We start from the raw sequence: 20,842 nt of genomic DNA, 5'->3' as shown, positions 1-20,842 counted from the left end.
ACATCATCGAGCAGCCAATCGGCCTCCTCAAAAGGCAGATCTGCTGCCTTGACTGCTCGGGAGGTGCAGTGCAGTACACACCAGAGCAAGTCTCAAATTACATGGTGGTCTTGCCTTTTTGAGGGCACAGCCATTACCTCCAGGGCTCCAGAGGCCAACTTAGTAAGAATCATAGAATCATAGAAAGTGTAAGGCACAGAAAGAGGCCACTTGGCCCATCGTGTCTGTGCCAGCCAAAAAACAATCCACCTATTCTAATCCCACCTTCCAGCATTTGGTCCTTAGCCCTGCAGATTACAGCACTTGAGGTGCATATCCAGACTCCTTTTGAATGAGTTGGGGATCTCTGCCTCTACTACCCCTTCAGGAGGTGAATTCCAGACCCCGACCACCGTCTGGGTGCAAAAAAATTTTCCTCATCTCCGCTATAGTTTTTCTACCAATTACTTTAAATCTATGCCCCCTCATCACTGACCTCTCAGCTAAGGTGAATAGACACTTCACTTCCACTCTAATATAAAATAAAAACAAGAAATGCTGGAAATACTCAGCAGGTCTGGCAGCATCTGTGGAAAGAGAAGCAGAGTTAACATTTCAGGTCAGTAACCCTTCTTCATCACCTCCACTCTATCCAGGCCCCTCAAAATTTTGTACATTTCAATCAGACCTCCCCTCAGCCTTCTCTGTTCCAAGGAGAACAACCCCAGCCTATCCAATCTTTCCTCATAGCTGCATTTTTCCAGTCCTGGCAACATCCTCGTAAATTTCCTCTGTAACCTCTCTAGTGAATGACATCCTTTCTGTAATGAGGTGACCAGAACTGAACACAGTACTCAAGTTGTGGCCTAACCAATGAGTTATACAGTTCCAGCACACCTCCCTGCTCTTATATTCTATATCTCGTCTAATAAAGGAAAGGATTCCATATGCCTTCTTAACCACCTTATTGAACTGTCCTGCTGCCTTCAGGGATCTGTGGACATTCACTCCAAAATTCCTCACTTCTTCTACACTCCTCAGTATATTCCCATTTATCGTGTATTCCTTTGCCTTGTTTGACCTCCCCAAATGCATCACCTCACACTTCTACAACTATCCTCCTCGCAATCTACCACATGGCCAATCTTGGCAATCGTGTCATCTGCAAGAGGAGGAGGAGAAAAGAAGGAAGAGAGGAGGAAGGGAGGAGGCATCCTGGATTCCTTGTAATTCAACGGGCTGTGAAAGCACTGTGAGGGAAATGACACCTGCCAAAATGAGACATATTAATTTTGTCATATGGAACATTATTTTTGAACTGTTACTGGACTTGAAATAACTTGTTTAAAAAAGACCACAACAGTGGCTGAAAACATGGCTGCACATTTGCATCGTAAAAGACAGTTGCCTGAAGAAGACAATGGGAGTGCCTCCCTGATTCAATTAGCCAGATGGGTTTGTCAATAAAGATGATCAAGAGACATTGAATGTGTAAGAGTCAGCATTCCACCCCAGCACCCCACCCCACCTCTGACAGTGTCTAGTAAGCTGGGGGGAATTCACAAACCTCACAGGAGAGGTAGTTCCAAATAAGGAGCTAGTCACATGACTAACTTGCTGGCCAACCTGGGGGTTGTTGAATTGTGTCACACAGAAAGGGACATAGAAACATAGAAAATAGGAGCAGGAGTAGGCCATTCGGCGCTTTCAGCCTGCTCCGCCATTCATTATGATCATGGCTGATCATCCAACTCAGTAACCTGCTCCCGCTTTTGCCCCATAGCCTTTGATTCCTTTTGCCCCAAGAGCTATATCTAACTCCTTCTTGAAAACATACAATGTTTTGGCCTCAACTGCTTTCTGTGGTAGCGAATTCCATAGGCTCACCACTTACTGGGTGAAGAAATTTCTCCTCATCTCAGTCCTGAAAGGTTTACCCCGTATCCTTAGACTGTGACCCCGGTTCCAGATTCCCCCACTGTTGGGAACATCTTTCCTGCATCTACTCTGTCAAGTCCTGTTAGAATTTTGTAGATTTCTATGAGATCCCCCTCACTCTTCTGACCTCCAGCGAATATAATCCTAACCGACTCAATCTCTCCTCATACGTCAATCCCGCCATCCCAGGAATCAGTCTGGTGAAGCTTCACTGCACTCCCTCTATAGCAAGAACATCCTTCCTCAGATAAGGAGACCAAAACTGCACACAATATTCCAGGTGTGGCCTCACCAAGGCCCTGTATAATTGCAGCAAGACATCCTTGCTCCTGTACTTGAATCCTCTCGCTATGAAGGCCAATATACCATTTACCCTTTTTACTGCCTGTAAAACAGGGACAGACTGCAATTTGAAGATGAAAGAGAAGGATGACCTCTCGCTGTCTCTCTCTCTCTCTCTTAAGCAAAGTTCCAGGGACCCATGGAAGTAACTTAAGCTTCAAGACAGAAGACCAGCGAGACAATTTTGAAAATGTGCCCTGGGCCCCATCGAGAACTGCAAGACTTCAATCAAAGATTTTATGTCCAATCCAAAACCAGTAACAGAACTCCAGCTATTACTTCAAATCTTTCCCTTCTTCTCCTCTGTCTCTATTTGCGTGTGTGTTTATCGCGTATGCATGCTAGTGTGTTCGCGTCGCGTATTCTTAATAATTTTAACTGAGTTAGAGTTTTAAAATTAATAAACTTCCACCTTTCTTGTTTAAATCTGAGAAAACCTGTCTGGTTGATTTCTTTGCCATTACAATTAGAGAGCAGTGAGCAAGGACTCCATGAGAGGGAAGCTAAAACACGGTGTTTTAAAAGTATAACCCTGTTATGGGCAAACCAGGAAGAGGCTGAGAGGGGAGCCCTAGATCCCTTTCTCACCTAGTCATAACAGTGTGGATTATCAGGTTCCAATTTCAGTGAAACAACTTTCCTGCACCAACATGGATCCACCATTGCCCACCATTACATCCATCTGTGATCCCCCATCACAGCATCCCCTTGGCCACCATCCAACAATAAAAGCCAACAACAACAAACACTCCGTAACATCTTTATCGAACAATACATCCAATTATAAAAACAGAAGTAGACTATTCACCCTGTGCATTCCCTTAGTGCCTGGCTTGTGGGTATCTTTGCCTGTCCCAGGGCTGCTAGGGAGTGCTACACCAGTGGTTGCAGCATGGCTGGTGGAAGGCTGCTGACTTCCAATGGGGCCGACTGCAGATGGGCTTGCAGTATATACTTGAGCCGCTCTGGGTCTTGTGGGAAAGGCTTTGGTCTGCAGCACCTTAGCAGTCTGAACTGGCTGGCTGAGAGACAACAGCAGGGTCACTGGCAGAGTGGCAGCAGTGGGAGCATATTGCTGTCATCCTGAGAGAAGGCAACAGATTTGTGCACCATGGAGTCAGTGCCACCTCCATGGGGCGGCAACTCCGCAATCCTAGTAATCTGTTGGAGGACAGATTGCTGGACCGCTGTGAAAGCCTGCAAGCACCTTTGAGCACTACTATCCACAGCCATTATGTCAGCAATCTGAGGCTCCATGGCACCAAGCATGAATCTCATGACCTTAGTCTCAGCTTCCACAACACTGACACGTTGAGTGGCTTCTGCCTGTGCTGCAATGGCAGCTGAGGCAGCGGTCACCAGACACTGCATCACAGTTAGGTCTGCTAGTACACTCATGGTGTTGGCCATCCCTTCCATGCTGGAAGGGATGGGTTCTAAGCTCTGCTCAATGCCCTGTGTCATGTTGTAGCCAGACTTGTCAGGCTCCTTGACAGTGACAGGAGACTGTCTGGCAGGCCTGCCAATGCACTAAGCATCTCGTTGTCCATGCTCATCAGCGTTCTCCTATATGTCATCCCATTGAAGTCCTCATCTGAGTCCCCAGCAGTGGAACTCATTTCCCTCCTCGGCCTCTGGTGAACTGACACACAAATCTTTCCCCTTGGCCTGGCTACAGTCCACTCAGGCCCAGTGACCCACAACATGCAGATCCTAACCCTATACTACCCGCTAAGCTATGTGCAGTGCCAGTATCTGAGCTGGTGGCTGTGAGTGTCAGATCAACTGACAGTTCTTCATCATCACTGGTGAGCGTTTGCTCTCTCTCCTCCTCCTTTCTGTGCTATAATTCGGCAGGCAAGAGTTCTTGGGTATTTCAAAGCATAAATGCAGAAGGGGAAGGTTGGGGTGAGGGAACAGGGTGCGGAGGGGAGAAGTAGGACCATGGTCACATCATCTGCAACTTTCAATTCATGTCTGATTTCAGGATGAGGTTGAGGAGGGAGTTGGGAAGAAGCATCAATGAGTATCTTGCCTTCTTCCACGATAGCTACAGCAATGCCTGATGCCATAGGCTCAGTTGCAGCCAGCCCTATGATTTGGAGAGCCATCTGCTCCATCAGGCTGAGTGAATGGAGTCATGGTGCCCCACCTGCCCCATGCCAGCCGCCCCCCCACACCCCACCTCACTTCTCTGGTTCTCTCTGCAGTTATGGACACCTTGTCCTGCAAGAGAGAGGGCAAAATGTCAGTGATTGTGCAGCATTTGTTTGATGTGCCTACCATAGCTGAATAGCTGGAGATATGTGTAGGCAGAGAGGTGGTTTGAAACTGTCATCATTGGCAGGTATGTGTGGGTGAGGTGGTGTAGGTGAATGTTAGGCGTGAGTCCTGAGTTCTAGTGAGTGCTGCTGCGTGAGTGATAAGGATATGGTGCATTGAGCAGCGTGAGAGGCTAGTGGAGCGAGGGGTATGAAATATCATATGAAGATGCAATCACTGACATTGGCCACGCGTGTGAGGTCATTAAAATTCTTCCGGCATTGCTGCCAGGTGCTTGCATGGAGCCAGATTCCTGAGGCAGAACTTTATGCTTGTGGTAGGGGTCTCGACATCAGGGAAAACCAACATCAAGATTCCCGCATCCCCTCTTCTGTGGAAGGCCCACTGAATTTAGTGCCAATCAGGCACTTAACTGGACAGCAGCGGGCCTTTCATAGGATTTAGGACCCCACTACCGGAAGTCCCGACATTGCAGAGCTTCCAGCCAATCAAAGGCCGGCAGCTGCAGCGCCATCGTGGAGGTGGTGGCTGCTGCTGTAGCTGCAATGACCAGACACTGAGGAGCAGCACTGGAACCAGGCTTAAATTAGGTCAGGGCGGGAGGGGTCTTGTGGGGGGGGTGGTCACAGGGGAGGGCGGGAGGGGCATTGGCAGCAAGGACGGGGGCGGTAGGGGTGGCGCTCAGCAGGTTACCACCGCCCCCACCCTTCCCGATGCTGGGTCCCTTGTTCAGGCACTAAGTGCCTTTGAATGAGGGACCCCCAGACCCCCAGACGGAAAGCAGCCCGCAGAGTTTATCGTGCCATGCTTCCCGTGCAATGACAGGCCTACGCGCCATACGAGTAATTGCAGCTGCAGCAGGAAGGGGCCCTTAATTGGGGGTTTATTACCCAGTTAAGGGCCTCAATTGGCAGAGGGGCTGGAAGGCTGTTCACAGTTTCTGCCCCGGGCTAAATTTGGCTGGGTACCGCACACCCCACCCACCCGACCCCCCACCACCATCCCACCCGATTTTATGCTCTCCTCACCTCCGAACCTGCTGCAGGAGACAGCATAACATTTCACCTCTGGTGTTTACCTCCCTTGCAACCTCTTTCCACTCCCTTCAGAGAGTTTAGCTGAGGGGCTCCTAGTCTTCTGTGGAAAAACTACTTCTCTCCTTGAGTGCACCTCTGAGACCAGTGTCACCAGTACGGCCTCACTGAATCATGCAGCCCCTCACTGGCATGGTGCTTTATCTAATTAAATCTTCAAATATGGGCGGTATTTAATGGTGGCAATGGAGGGCTCGCCCACCAGCTGAAGAGCTGACAAGCACCCCGCATTGCCTCTTTTTGGGAAGGCCTGCTACATTACATGCCAATCAGGCTCTTAACTGGGCAGCAGTGGGCCCTCCCTGGGATTTACGACCCTGGGGCGGACGTCCTGCCCGCTGATGTGGTGGCTGCTACCAGTAATGCACCCATCCAAGGCCCAGGATCGTTGATGAACCCAGGCCACAGGTGAGTGATGGTGAGAGACGTTTTGTGGAGTGAGGATCATGGGATGAAGGTGCAGGGGAGTTGGCAGCAAGGGCTGGAGTGGCTCTTTGCGGGCTCCCCCACTTCCCGATGCTGGGTCACTCGATCAGGCACTGAGTGCCTTTGAACAAGGGACCCCACCACCCCCCCACCCCGAAGCTGGCAAGCCCATCGTGATGTCTGCATGGCAACAGGCCTGCCCACTGCGGGGCTAGCGGCGGCAGGAAGAGGTCCTTAATTGGGCATTAATTGCCCACTTAAGGACTTCAATTGGTGGCAGGACAAGAAGGCCAATCACGGGCCTTCCTGTCACCCATGGGTCTTTCTGCCATGGACTTAATTGGGGTGGAGGTGGGAAAGTTGCGGGGTCCCTACCCACCACCATCCAAACTCGCCACGGGGGAGACCCTAAAATCCAGTCCCATGACTTCTTTGCAGGCTTCACTCTGCAGTGTAACTTCACTTTAAGAGGGACAGATTGCCTTTAAGAGCTGATAGAGCATGTGCTAGTCTCACACACTATTAGGGCCTCCCTTGTGTGTGCAGCCAGCCAGCAGCACAAGTTGCACTTGGCTGCATGCCACAATCATATAAATGAGTGGGTAGTAAGAAATTTACATGCTGCCTACCTCCATCGGAACCAATGCAGGCAAGTCACAAATCATGACCAGCATGCCCAAAAAATGGGGCAATCTAATTTTTAGTTCTTTTGTGGGTTCTATAATGCCTCTTACCCAATCCAAAGCCTTCTTTAGCCCTACCCCAAATCAACTGTCCACAAGTCTTCTATATTAAAATAAGTGCACAAGGGTAGAGTCAAGCAATTTATAGAAACTGCGACCTTGACTCAGAACAAAGAGAATCACAAACAACATCTCTTGTGTATGTAACTTCAATCATGTAAATTGTTCAGGTTTCAACAGAATCTGTTTTGATGAAATATGGACAATAACAAAAGTTTATTGACTAAATAACAAGTAAGTGGTCTGACTTTTCCATTGGTGAGCAATGTTTAGCCAAACCAAGGTTAGCTGGGTTCTACATCAGGTTGACTAAAAATATTGTCATGCTACAGGCTTCAGCATACAATAATGATACTTTAAAAGAAAGTAACATTTACTGGCCAAGGTGATATAGGGAAATAATTTAGCCCAGGTGCACAAATGAAAACTTTGTTGATTAAGAAACAACACATAAGCTATAGAAACACCAGTATAAAGCAGTTATTAAGATAATCACTATTTGAGAATTACTTTAGCAAGAGGCAAATCCAGAATTTAATTAAGCTTGCATATGTTGTAAAAGTCTAACAATTCCATTGACTGCATATTGCACGCTGCATATAAAGGGCAGCCTATTTGATAGCGCTTGTTTTGCGTCACAGCCCAAGACAAGGTTTCTACCCCAGAGTCTTTCTATAATTTATGTTTTGTTTAGGATGACTAGATTATTATCACAGACTAGGTAATCTGAAAGGGTGGCAGAAATTAATTGTGCGACTGCGATGGCATAATTGATGTGCTTAGTATAAACAGCTATAAAATTTTGAGGTGAGCTCGTATTTGCCCTTTTCAAATAAATTATGAATTTCAATCCACAACAATATGTAAGCATAAAATTTGTTTGTGGTTTTGTTTGTGTGTTGTGATACAGTGAATTAATCCTTTTCCACTCAAGCACACAGAACATAGACATAGAGTGTGGGGGCGGGTGAGAGATTTCCACTGACTGAAACAGGCAGTAGCACCTTGAAAACTGCAGGGAAAACCTACTGCCCCATCCCTGCTCCCAATCCAGCCAGCAGCATCCAGAGAGAGGGGCTTACCACTGGACAGCTGGAGCATCCACCTGGTTTGATTGGTAGGTCTTATTATGCTAATCGGGGCACTATGGCCTACATAGGACCTCAATCACCATTTTGAAAGACTCCTGGGCTGACCATTCACTGTGCACCCTCTGACCCGCTTTACCCGGCAGGACAGTTGAAAAGGACCAAAAATGTTAAACTTAAAATAATTCTTTGTGGGGCCAGGAGGAACAGGAGTGTTCCTTCAGGTCCCACAAGAATAATGCAGGTCACCCGACTTCAGCCGACTGGAAAATCTCCCCCACTGTTTATTCTTCAATCTCTCTTTTCTTCTAACTGGATGCACAGCATCTTCAATTAGTGCTGTACGAATTTGTTGCACATAGTTACAGTGACAATTTAAAAGCATTTGATTACCCAAAGTGGAAAATGATTTGAGGTTGTACTGAGAGATAAGGCACATTCTAGGACAAGGGAAACCTATTGTCGAACTTCTATTCATGAAAGAGTTGATAAGCCTATGTGATGTATAAGCTATGCATTCCTATATTTAATATTTAATTTCATTAACGTAACTATTTTATCATGAAGATTTTTTGTCCTATTTGGTGTGAATGCCACATTTCCATTGACCCTTGCAAGACCGAGTAAATGTACAAAACAATATGATAGTGGAAAAGACTCAAACATTTCCAGTGCTCACATCACATTAAATCAACAATGTACATAGCTGAGACCAAGACACATCAGGGGTAAAATTCAGTTGCATAGTGTCATTTCTAGCAATATGAAAACCTACCGGAGTTTTCCACGTGCGCGGTGCACTGCTGGCCGTTTTCTGCGGGGCCTGTGCGGCGTTAATGCAGTGAAGTGACGCAATTCCTGTGAGCGGCCAAAGACCTTGAATAAACACTATCATAATGTGTGTGCCCCAAATGGGCTGATGCAATGCCAAGATTACACATTTGGTCAACACGTGTTCTGGCAGCTTCTTCGTTATTCATTGCTGCAAGAACAGGTTTATGAAGCAATTTGGGCCGTGTTCTGAGGCTGTTTAAAAGGGCCACTCAGTAAGTTACTTTTGTTGAGGTAAAGGTTGTGGAAGCACTGTGATGAGTCGCTGGAACAATTTGGAGGTTTTTGCTGACCACAGGAAGGGTCAGGAAAGGCCAGTGCCATCTATAGGTACAGGGGCAGTTTTTACAACACCACTGGTCCTGCAACATGAGCAGGACATGGAGAGGAGGAGGCAGAGAAGAGAAGTTCTGTGAGTAGAGAAGAGGAGGAGGGCTCTCCATAGAAAGCCCTACCCAGAGAAGGTCTTCTGAGAGCACCATTCCTACATTGCAATGAGCCAGGAGCAGTGCCTGAGGAGGCTATGATTTACAAAGGAGTCCCTCACAGAGTGTGCTACCTCCTTCACACTGACCTGGAACCTCAAAGTAAGATGAGGGCAGCCCTCCCAGAGGCCATAAAGGTTACTGTTACTCTAACATTCTGGATCCTTCCAGGTGGGAGCGGGCAACCTAAGCAACAGATGCATCAGGAAGGCCACAGAGGCACTGTACGTGAGGAGAGGGGACTTCATCCACTTCTCCCTGAGGAGGGAACAGCAGGATGAAGGGGCGCATTGATTCATCAGGATAGTAGGATGCCTGATGGTGCAGGGTGCATTCAACAGCACGTATGTGGCTCTGAGAGCCCCCATGTCAACGGGGACTAATACACAACACAAGGGCTCCCATTCTCTCAACGTGCATTTTCCTGGTAGCACCCACGATGCTTTTATCCTGTGACAGTCAGAAATACTAACCGCCATCAAACCGGCAAGACACACCAGAAGATGGCTGTTTGACAACAAGAGCTACCCCCTCCACACATGGGTCAAGACCTCCTTCCACCATCCCAGCACACAAGCTCAGGGGGCCTTCAATGAGAGTCATGGAGCCAGCTATCAGCCTCCTCAAGCAGCAGTTTCGCTGCTTAGATCACTCAGGGGAACCTCTGCAGGACATGCCCATGTTTGTGATGGTTTTCTGTGTCCTTCACAACCTAGCAATTCTGAGGGCCCAGGCACTACCTCCTGGGATCCACCTTGTGAGGAGGAGGAGGAGGAAGAGGCAGGGAGCAGATCTCATCCACTATGTGCAACTGAACAGAGCAAGAGGGATCACATTGTGAGGCCTTGCTTCAGTTGAAAGGAACTTCATCACCCCAACATGGTCCTGCCATTCTCTAATAGTACATCCATATCAAACTCCCCAACACAAAGTCCTTTTGGCCAACACCATTAAACAAAGGCCAACAGCAAATACTTTCACTCAACAGCTTTATCCAACACCTGAATAATACAAAAAAGAACTAATCATCCTTGCGCATCCCCTAGTGCCTTTGCCTGTCCTAGTGCTCCTATGCAGTGTTATCCCACTGACAGCAGCATAGCTGGTGGAAGGCTGCTAACTTTCACTGAGGGGAGACTGCAGATGGCCTTACAGGTCACCCTCGAGCAGCTCTGGGCCTTGAGGGCCTGGCTTTGGACTATACCACCTCGGCATGGGCGGCAGCAGTCTGGGCAGCCTGGCTGACATGCAACAGTGCACAAATGCTGCCATCCTGAGAGAGGACTGCACGTCTGTGCACCATGGAGCCACTGCCACTCCCACAGGGCAGCACCACAGAAATCCTCATAATCTGCTGGAGCACACATTGCTGGAGAGCTATGAGAACCTGCATGCCCTATAGAGCACTGATATCTACAGCCATGATCACAACAGTCTGTGCCTGCATGGCAAAAGTCCAAGCAGAAGCCAGGGATCTCATGACCTCTGTCTGACCTTGCATTGCAGCACTGAGACATCAGGAGGCCTCTGCAGTGGAATCTGAGACAGCAGCCACCAGACACTCCATCATGGGTCGGTCTGGTAGTGCTACCATGGAGTTGTCCACCAATTACACACTAGAAAGGATAGGCTCCAAGCTCTGCTCAACGTCCTGTGCCAGATTGCACCCTGACTCCTCCATGCTCCTTGACAGTGACAGGAGGCTGGCATGGTGTGCCATTCTCCTCGTCCCTCAGTGCTCCAGTGTGATTATCCAACAGCCTGCAGTGCATTGCTGCAACTTTCTTTTTATAGGGGCTGCATTTTTAAAAAGGGAAGCCTGCCTGGAGCACATGGTGAGCCCAGAATGCTACTTCATCCCCTGCAGTGCTCCGAGTCTGTTGGCACCATACGGCGCCTCACTGCAATCATGGAGATGAGGTTTTTTTTTAGATTAGAGATACAGCACTGAAACAGGCCCTTCGGCCCACCGAGTCTGTGCCGACCATCAACCACCCATTTATACTAATCCTACACTAATCCCATATTCCTACCAAACATCCCCACCTGTTCCTATATTTCCCTACCACCTACCTATACTAGTGACAATTTATAATGGCCAATTTACCTATCAACCTGCAAGTCTTTTGGCTTGTGGGAGGAAACCGGAGCACCCGGAGAAAACCCACGCAGACACAGGGAGAACTTGCAAACTCCACACAGGCAGTGCCCAGAATCGAACCCGGGTCCCTAGAGCTGTGAGGCTGCAGTGCTAACAACTGCGCCACTGTGCCGCCCCAATTTTATGTGATGCACCAATTTTATGTTCTGCCCATCTCTTTTGGAACTGATGCAGGTAGCTCGTGAATCACGACCCCCATGCCCAAAAAATGGGGCTATCCAATTTCTAACCCATCATTTAACATCAGTTCCTTACAAAAACCTTCTATCTAATCACTTTTCCTGATGGTTCCAAACTGATTCTTTAGGGTCTGGGATGTTGGATATGGTGTACTGTGATCATTCACTTTACTGGAATTCCATGCAACTCACTGAGTATTTATTGGGACCCCAGAGAAAATCATGTGTATTTCATTAAATAAGAATTAATCATATACTATTATCTGGAAAAGACATTTCTAACATTTAACAAATTTATAATTTGCTGAGACTAATAAGTAGTAAATCAGTTTCTTATGAAAAAACAGAAAAGTCAATAGTTTATCAACTAATAACATAAAGGTTTAAGTACTGATTGGGGGAGTGGAGCGGCAGAAAAATGTACTTAGGATTGATTTTGATTCATAGTTATGTGATGTCAAAATATAATACGTGGAAGGATTGTGTGACATTTAGTTATTAGTCACTGATTGCATTCACTGCAAAATGACTTCCACTTTCAAATGGCACAAAACTAACAATATAACTCTTCAGTGAAGTCTTTCTCTGACATTGAAATTGAACACGATGAAAGCCATGGATTTATCAGTCTCACACCACTTTGATTTGACACCACCTGGAGTATAAACTCCACTGCAGTGTTAATGCGATTTAGAAAGTACTCAAAAGACTCCCTGAGCACTTAATAAACTTGTTCTAAGTGTCTTTAGGAATGTGTAACCTGCTACCCATGCTCTCCAAACATTAAAATTTAATAGCCAAGAGCAAGCCTTTGTGAGTGTATTTAAATATGTACATACAGAGCCAGTTGTCAGCTACGAGATTTCGATTTAGAGCCAAGCAATATAAACAAGTTGTTACCTGCCTGGAATTTCATTCTGTAATTATCAGTCTCTGACTCTAATTTGATTATATCACCACATAATATGAAGCAATTTGTGTCTATTTTGAAACCAAGCTAAAATTTCCAATTTCAAGATAAGAATTGTATACCATTCTCCCGCAACTGTGAATACAGCTGACAATGAGGTGTCATTTTATTTCTGGGTAAAGTCTATTAAAATAAAATAGCACTATTGTCAAAATCAGCTAAATGGAAACAGTAAAATTGATTGAAAAAAATTGGCCTGGTTTTTGCAGACAGCGGAGAACCAACGGTGCTCACCATTGACCTCAACGAAAGCTGCCCACAAAGATGCAGTGATATCTGTGACACAGACTTGTCCTTGCACAATGTCAATTTATATCTGGTGCCAAGCCAAGGGGATCTCTAGTCGGACAGCAACAATGATGTCAGCAAGCGGGGTAAGCAGCCAATCACACAGCAAACGAGGAAGTTAAAAGTGCTGAATCCTTTTATTTTGAAATTTAAGATAGTGAAATAAATTATTATGAATGGATTAAGATAGAAGCTAAAATGAAGATAAACTTTAAAAAACATTTAATACGTGGATTTTATCATAATGGAGAAATTTAACATTCCGCAAATATAAAATTAGCTTTTCAGGGCAAGTGAGGGTGTTTAGGCATAATTATAAAGTTCGTACTCTGTTAAAAACCAAGTTGCACTTCATTCAATAGGGTGTAACTTTTTCAAGGGTTTTTACGCGAGACTAACAGCATAAATAGTGGAAGTTTTCGTCAGTTCAAAGATTTCACATTGATTGCAGTTTGGGAGGACCTCAGCAGCGTGCCCCCTGGAGAAATGTAGAATCACTGATAGTAACTTTTGGATTTCCACATTATTCTGTTCTTGTACAAATTTCAGAAGTTGCTTTTAGTTTCCGTGCAGTAAAGACGGCAAACGCTGACAGTTTCACCATCACTCTCATGAATAGTGAAAGAAAATTAAAGAGCAAATCCACCCAGGTCACTTTCACTCACCTCCCATGGCCAGCTACAGAGAGACATTTGCAGAGGTTGGGAACAGAGCAGGCAAGGGAATAGTGCATGCCACAAAACAAACTTGGGAAAAAGAAGCTAAGATACTCAAAGCTTTATGTTCAGGTTGTAATCTATGTAAATCCAGACTAAATACAGAAACAGAAAGATTGCCTACAGTTTTCAAGTTAACAACCTGTTAGGGAGTGTTTAAACTGGCTTGCCAGAGGGATGAGAACCTGAGAGTAGATTCAGAAGGGAGAAAAGTTAGAAATGGAAGACAGAAAATTAGTCAGTATGTTTGGAAGACAGAGGAAACAAAGGCGAGAAAGTAGGCAACAAGGGAGTTTGGCATTGCTAAATCATATATATTTCAATGTAAGAAGTCTAGGGAATAAGGTAGATGAGGTGAGAGCACAGATTGACATGAGGGAATATGATATTATCATGTTACAATCAGGTGAGGAGGGTTCGAAAGGCTCCCCTCTTGTCCCTCTCCTTGTTTGACCGCAACAGGGTTTATTTCTTTTAAACAGTGGATATGCTTACCAATTCAGTGAGTGCTCAACCCTTTACGTGCTATGATCATAAAAGAACCAATCAGACAGTTTTCTTGAGTTTAAACAAGAAAGAGGTTAGTTTATTGTACTTAAAACCAAAACCCAATCCAAGTAAAATAATAAACTACACTCCAACTTTTACTTTCACACACCAGATTGGTTAACAGACCGGAAGTAACGCATGGGCATAAACGGGGACATTTTCTAGTTGGCAGACAGTGAATAGTGGAGTGCTGCAAGGATCAGTGCTGGGGCGTCAGCTATTTACAATCTATATCAATGACTTGGATGAAGAGACAGAGAATAATGTATGTAAATTTGCTGATGATACAAAGGTAGGTGGAACAGTAAGCTGTGGAAAGGACACAGAGAGGCTGCAAAGAGATATGGACAGGTTAAGTGAGTGGGCAACAAGATGGCAGATGGAATATAATGTAGGGAAGTGTGAAGTTATGCACTTTGGTCATAAGAATTGAAAAGCAAAATATCTTTTAAAAGGTGTGCAACCTGTAAGTGCTGATTTTCAAAGAGACTTGGGTATGCTTGTACAAGGAATGCAAAAAGTTAACATGAGCTTAATTCAATGTGATGTCAGTTGTCAATGATGAAGCAAAACTAGTCTCCATCTTTCTTTTTGTTTTTATTGGGTTGTAGGCACTTAAGATCTCAACCTTCCCCTATTTTAATATTTCTGTATAACTGTACTTGAAGTGATAGATTTTGCCCATATTTCCAGAATAACACCTTCTGCTTCTATCTAATTTTTCTGATTTAAGTTTGAACTCAAGGATTTTTAATGCAATTTATGCTCCATGCTTGCAACATTTGATGTGCTATGTGCCCATATTTTGTTTATGAGTTTGTAAAAGGTTATAAATGATCAAACTCTGGGAGACCTCAGTAAGTAGTGATGAATGCTAGGATATCAAACCTGGAATGTAGTGTGAATTAACTTTATTTATGATAGGTACAGTTGATCCTCTCTGTAACACAATCTTTTAAGTCACACAAAACACAATCTATAGAAAGAGAAATAATGTGTTTTTTTAATATACTTTCTCTATTGATGTATTGTCTTCAAAGCTGCTGTGTATGTCAGGGAAAGATATAGCCCTGAGTTTAACTCAGGGCAACAGCCAAGATGGGCAACAATCCCTCCCAACATAGACCGTGCATGGCCTGGAAGATTTTAACTCCTGGGCCTTACCTGCATAATCTCCAGCCTGAATCACCAGGAACTGAAGTATAATTTGCTGGGAGGAGGTTCAGAAGAGCCTCACAGTTGGGGCAGCAGTGAGAAAATCCAGGGAAAGTGATGTCCCACAAGGAAAGTCAAAATTAGTAAAATCCCTTACCTTTTGGGGCCTCTCCTGGCCACTAGTTTGTCCTGGCAAGAAAGCCGCAATCACTACCCCACTCAGGCCACTGGTTAAATAACAATTGAGGTTAATGAGTTCCAATCTGCATATTGAAAGCAGGACTCCACCAGTTTCTGGTGGGTGAGCTTCTTGCTTGCTCAAAAGAGCAGGTTAAAATCAGAACTTACAGGAAGAGAGCAGGACATTGGCATGTAAATTCCATGGTACTTTTAACTGCCCACCTATGTGGTTTCTGCCAGGTGAACAGAGTTAAAATCCAAAACACACCGCATCCCTCCCCTTCTAACCTGCCCATAGAGCGGACATACTAAAGGGTCAGTCTGTGCTTATAGCTTTAAAACAATTGAGTTAGAGTGGTGTATACACGGATATTAAAAACAATTACAATGTTAAAGATGTGAAGTAGCCTTTCTAGAAAGTCAGACAGTTTGCAATAGATTCTCAAGAGTTTGTTATAACAGGGAATGTTTTAAATGTAAGTTTGGTACATGGTTTCTCTGTTAGATAAGAAACTAAAAATAATACATCTCATATCCATGTTCATGGTACAAAAGATCGACGAGATGAGCAGTGATTGTGTCCATGAGGTGACGTGAAATTTCAAAGTAACTCGATGTAGTCCATTATTAACACTATGAAAGTGTTGGCTTATTGAATGAAAACATCTTTACCGTTTACCTTCTCTTGCAGAAAGACATTCACAGATGAAGCTTTTTTTCTTGTTTTCTTTTCCATTATCATTAGTGACATGTAATCTCCTCTCCTCCTTTCACCACCACCTGATCTGTCATCGGCATGCTGTTTTCTCTTTCTCCAATGAAAAAGAAATGGTCTCTCCAGCAGGACGGTCCCTTCAGAGCTGAAAAAGAAAAGAAAAGATCAAAAGGCACACGTGTGACAGATGTCAAGAGACCCCTGTAGAGCCATTTTTACCCCTTGCTGAGACTGTGCTGGACTCCAATAAGCAACCAATTGGTGAGGGAAGAATTGTATATTTTGCCTATTGTGTTTCAACACAGCCCAGCAGAGGCAGTCAATTAGGTCATACTGAGCAAAACCCAAATAAACATGCCAATGAATGTGAGAAAATATCCATGTTCAGAGTTTGTACATGATATTCACCAAGCCTCATATTATCTTCAAAAGCTAATGACTTGCCTTCAGAGGGGATGTTATTGCATGGGGCCCCAAGCCTGTCAGGGACTCCAGTAAAACGACACCAGCGCAATAGTGATAGCTGATTCTTAATCATTTTCTCAATTATTTTGATATTACTTATTGCAAACATGCCTTTCCACCATTGTACATGTGCAGTTTTGACATCAGATTATTTTATATGGTTATCTAATAAAATGCAGGGGCCACAAACCGAACCTTTACACAGGGCCCCACTGGACAAACCCGCTCCTGATTACTTTGACCTGAATTGGACTGGAGCAAGATGAGCATAATGGAAACAAGGTTTGAAAAGACCTTTCTGTATTTGTTGCCGCAAGCTTCAATAGAGACAGAAACTCAGTTGTGAGAATTCCAAAATTTAATGAGGACAGATTGGTGAAATTCATTGTCCTCCTTGGAGAGAAAACAAATATGGATGTCACAACTGGAGTATTCCAGTCAGTTTTGATTTAACAAACATAGAACTTCAATTTTATCATTCTTTTCATGCAGAAATTACCATATTTATTTTGTAAAATTGCCATCTGATTTTATCCCACAACACTTGCCCTAGAAGTCAATGATACACTAGGATTTCTGGCATGGCTACATAGCACACTGTCCTGAAATTGACTTGGTCAATTATCTGTTACCTTGGACTGTGTTTTATGTCATACTTGGCAGCAAAGGTATCGGTCGTGGAAACATTATGCTTATAGATTAAAAATGGAGACTCCTCAAAAAAATACATTTGAGCAACTTAAAGAACTGTGGCTCCTGAAATTAAATTTAGAAATTATCTATGCAACATTATTAAAATAAACAGGTTAATGCTTCCATTAAAATAGTGGAAAGGCGAATTTGATATGAACCTGTTAAATGCTGGTGCAGTAATATGACACAGCGTAACTTGCAGGCTTAAATTACTAACAGCAACAGGCTGAGCCATTACAAACTATTTCACTAATGTAAACCCAATCATCTGTGTCAGAGCAACCATTATTTTCTTTTTAGCAGCTCACTGCTGCTACACTAAACATCACTTCATATTTTGTGAACTTTGATTGTAACACTCAGAAAGTAATAATCATAGATCTAAGTTAATAAAAAAAATTTTTACATTTGAGGTATCCTTTTCTTTGGTTGTCAATTTGGGTGGAAAAATAGATTTGAGTAAGTATGTGAAAAGACCAATAGAAAGTGAAAGCCAACTTTTGAACTGTTACTTCGACTGCTCTGAGTTTTGCTCATAGCCTAAATCATTAGAGGAAGGAAAAAAAGTCCTTGTGAAAGCCTTGAAAAGGAAATAGAAACACAAATTGAATTCTGGACTGCCACTTAGAACAGAGATTAATCAAACAAAAGAAAAATATCAGCACATCTAATATTTATTGTTTAAAATAATCAGTTGTGAGCTTGAGGGGACGGAAGCCAATCAGCCCCCTTAACCCAAATCCAGGTAGCCCTGACCTGATTCCTTTTTGTCCGAAATGTCTTAGCAGTTATTTCCCTGATATTCACCTCTGTCTGAAGACATGAGAATATTTTGTCACTCAGGAAAATTCATTTATTCAATTTTCATTGAGTATTTTTGAGAATAGAACAGCAAACCCTTAAATGCCAACTATATATGTCCTTCATTTCCATATATGTTCTTCAGTAGTAACTTTTGAAACACCAGGGCATCCAGCACTCAGATATGATACATTTAGGTTAGTGTCTGCACTGCTCCTCATAGCAACTCTTCTGTCCGAATCTACAGAATAAAATGACCCAAAACATCTTCAGCAATGTTGTCATCTGCACTTTTGCAAGTACCATGAATGTGGCTCCTTCCCTGTGCTGAAGCCTTATTGTACAGATTCACAAATAAAAATCTATTGGCTAAGTTTAAATACAGTGCAATTAACTTGGTGCACTATTTTGCATGATAAATGAGTGATGATACTATACTGTCATGGTTTTTTTCCCTTAATGTTGGTGTAACATGAGCCTTGATTAATTCACAACTTAAAAGTTCTTTTTACATGGAAGGAGCAAGTGTACTGGCTGCCTGCAGAATTTCAATGGCTACTGGTTAAGATTCAAGAGACCCTATACCTCCTTGTGCAGGTTCCTGTGTAGTCCTGTAGCTGACAGTCATGTCTGCTGTTGCTATAGCCGGTTTGATCTGATCCCTTTTCTGACACATCTGCAGTCACTTTCACAATGATGCTGGATGTGACCAATGTTCTATCACCCTGAAATACAGCAACCTCGTTCATAGCCATTCCAGCCATGCACTGGTTGAAGAGCACCCAAACAGTTTAGCTGGTGATCTGTTTGGGAGCAGAACTGTGGATGGAAGAGAAACCTTGTTTCGTGTTTCTGGATATCCAATCTGTCAGCATGTTGAAATAGGCCAAGATTGTCTGTTGTAGGTTGACTCCAAGGCCTTACAGCATCAGTCTGAGCAGCCATGAGACACACTTCCATTATGTTAGGGCCTCTACCTTCAGTAACTCCTGTAAATGATTTATTGAGAAGGTAAACGCTTTTGAAAAGCAGGCACTATGTGATCTGAATCCCTAGACACTGCAGCAGAGACACAAACTGCATTGGTCCTGTGGGCAGCAGGTGTTTGCTTTTTATCTGCCACCGCCATTTGTTCCTCCCCACTTACCAGCTGTGATTCAAATGATACAACTGCCTTAACCTCACTGCCTCAATCTTCAAGATATGTGAAGCTCTGCCGATACTTGCAAAGATGCTGAAAGTGGCACAAGATTTTTTTTTTGTTTCATAGGATGTGGGCATTGCTGGCTAGGCCAGCATTTGTCACCCATCCCTAATTGCCCTTGAGAAGGTGGTGGTGAGCTGCCTTCTTGAACTGCAGCATTCTTGGGGTGTTTGTACACCGACAGTACTGTTAGGGAGGGAGTTCCAGGATTTTGACCCAGCGACAGTGAACGGACGGCAATATAGATCCAAGTCAGGATGGTGTGTGGCTTGGAGGGGAAATTGCAGGTGGTGTTGTTCCCACACATCTGCTGTCCTTGTCCTTCTAGGTGGTAGAGATCACGGGTTTGGAAGGTGCTGTCAAAGGAGGTGTAGTGCATTGCTGTAGTGCATCCTGTATATGGTACACACTGCTGCCACTGAGCGTCAGTGGTGGAGGAAGTGAATGTTTAAGTTGGTGGTAGGGTTGCCAATCAAGCGGGCTGCTTTTTCCTAGATGGTGTCGAGCTTCGTGAGTGTTGTAGGAGCCACACTTATTCAGGCACATAGAGACAAGATGTTGTGTGATATTGGCTGGTGTGAGGACACTGCTCTACATTTTGCAAGACCTTGCTGTGTGTAAAATAGTTGCAGCATCTTCCGACATTACGGACTACACATAAAAATAATTGATTATGGAAAGCATTTTGGAACATTGAAGAGACATCAGAAAGCACTATATAAATGCAAATTGTTTCTTTACAAAGGAGCACCTTCAAACGGCTCTTGCATTGCAGGAAAGAGTATATGATTATTTTTGATTCTTTATATCTGTGCGTCAGTATCTAATTAGAGGTACAAAGCCTCAGCAAACCAGAATAATGCGAGTCCTGATTTTGGGGGAGACCTCTGGCTTCATCTTCCTCCTGTTCCCTCAATTGTATCATGATCAATGATGTCCAAGGTGGCCTCCTCAAATGATGCCAAGGACTTTTAATGCTGGAGCCGTCCACTCGCATTTGTTATGTCATCTTCTTGTGCAAATAATTAGGTAGTCTTAAGTGGCTGCTAATTTAGTTAGCGCTGAGTAAGACACACAGTTCACCATCTTACAGTACATCTTCTTTGATACTAAATGAATATACTCCCGGCAGCCAGGTTATTTTTCAAGGATTTCCTGTATTGAACCACTTTACAATCTTGGTTAACTATAGCTGCTGAATGTATTTGTCCCATGTAGCTCGGCCATTGCACAGGCTATTTGCTGATAACATCCAGTTCTACCTCTGCACCACTTGTCTCAGCCCTTCTACTCCCTCTGTGCTGTCAGACTGCTTGTCTGACATCCACTCTTAGATGAGTCAGAATTTTCTCCAGCTAAACATTGGGAATTACCTAAGAATTACCTATCATCCTAAGACGTCACCACAAACTTCATACCTTGACCACCAATTTCATCCACCCGGCCAACCATTGTCTCAGCTTGGTCAGACTGTTTGCAATCTTGATATCGTATTCAATCCCAAGTTGAGCTTCTGATCCCATATCCACTCCATCACAAAGCCTCCTCTCTTGCTGA

This window comes from Heterodontus francisci, chromosome 4, assembly GCF_036365525.1.
Source record: "Heterodontus francisci isolate sHetFra1 chromosome 4, sHetFra1.hap1, whole genome shotgun sequence".
Lineage (NCBI taxonomy): Eukaryota > Metazoa > Chordata > Chondrichthyes > Heterodontiformes > Heterodontidae > Heterodontus > Heterodontus francisci.
This window is presented reverse-complemented; position numbering follows the sequence as displayed.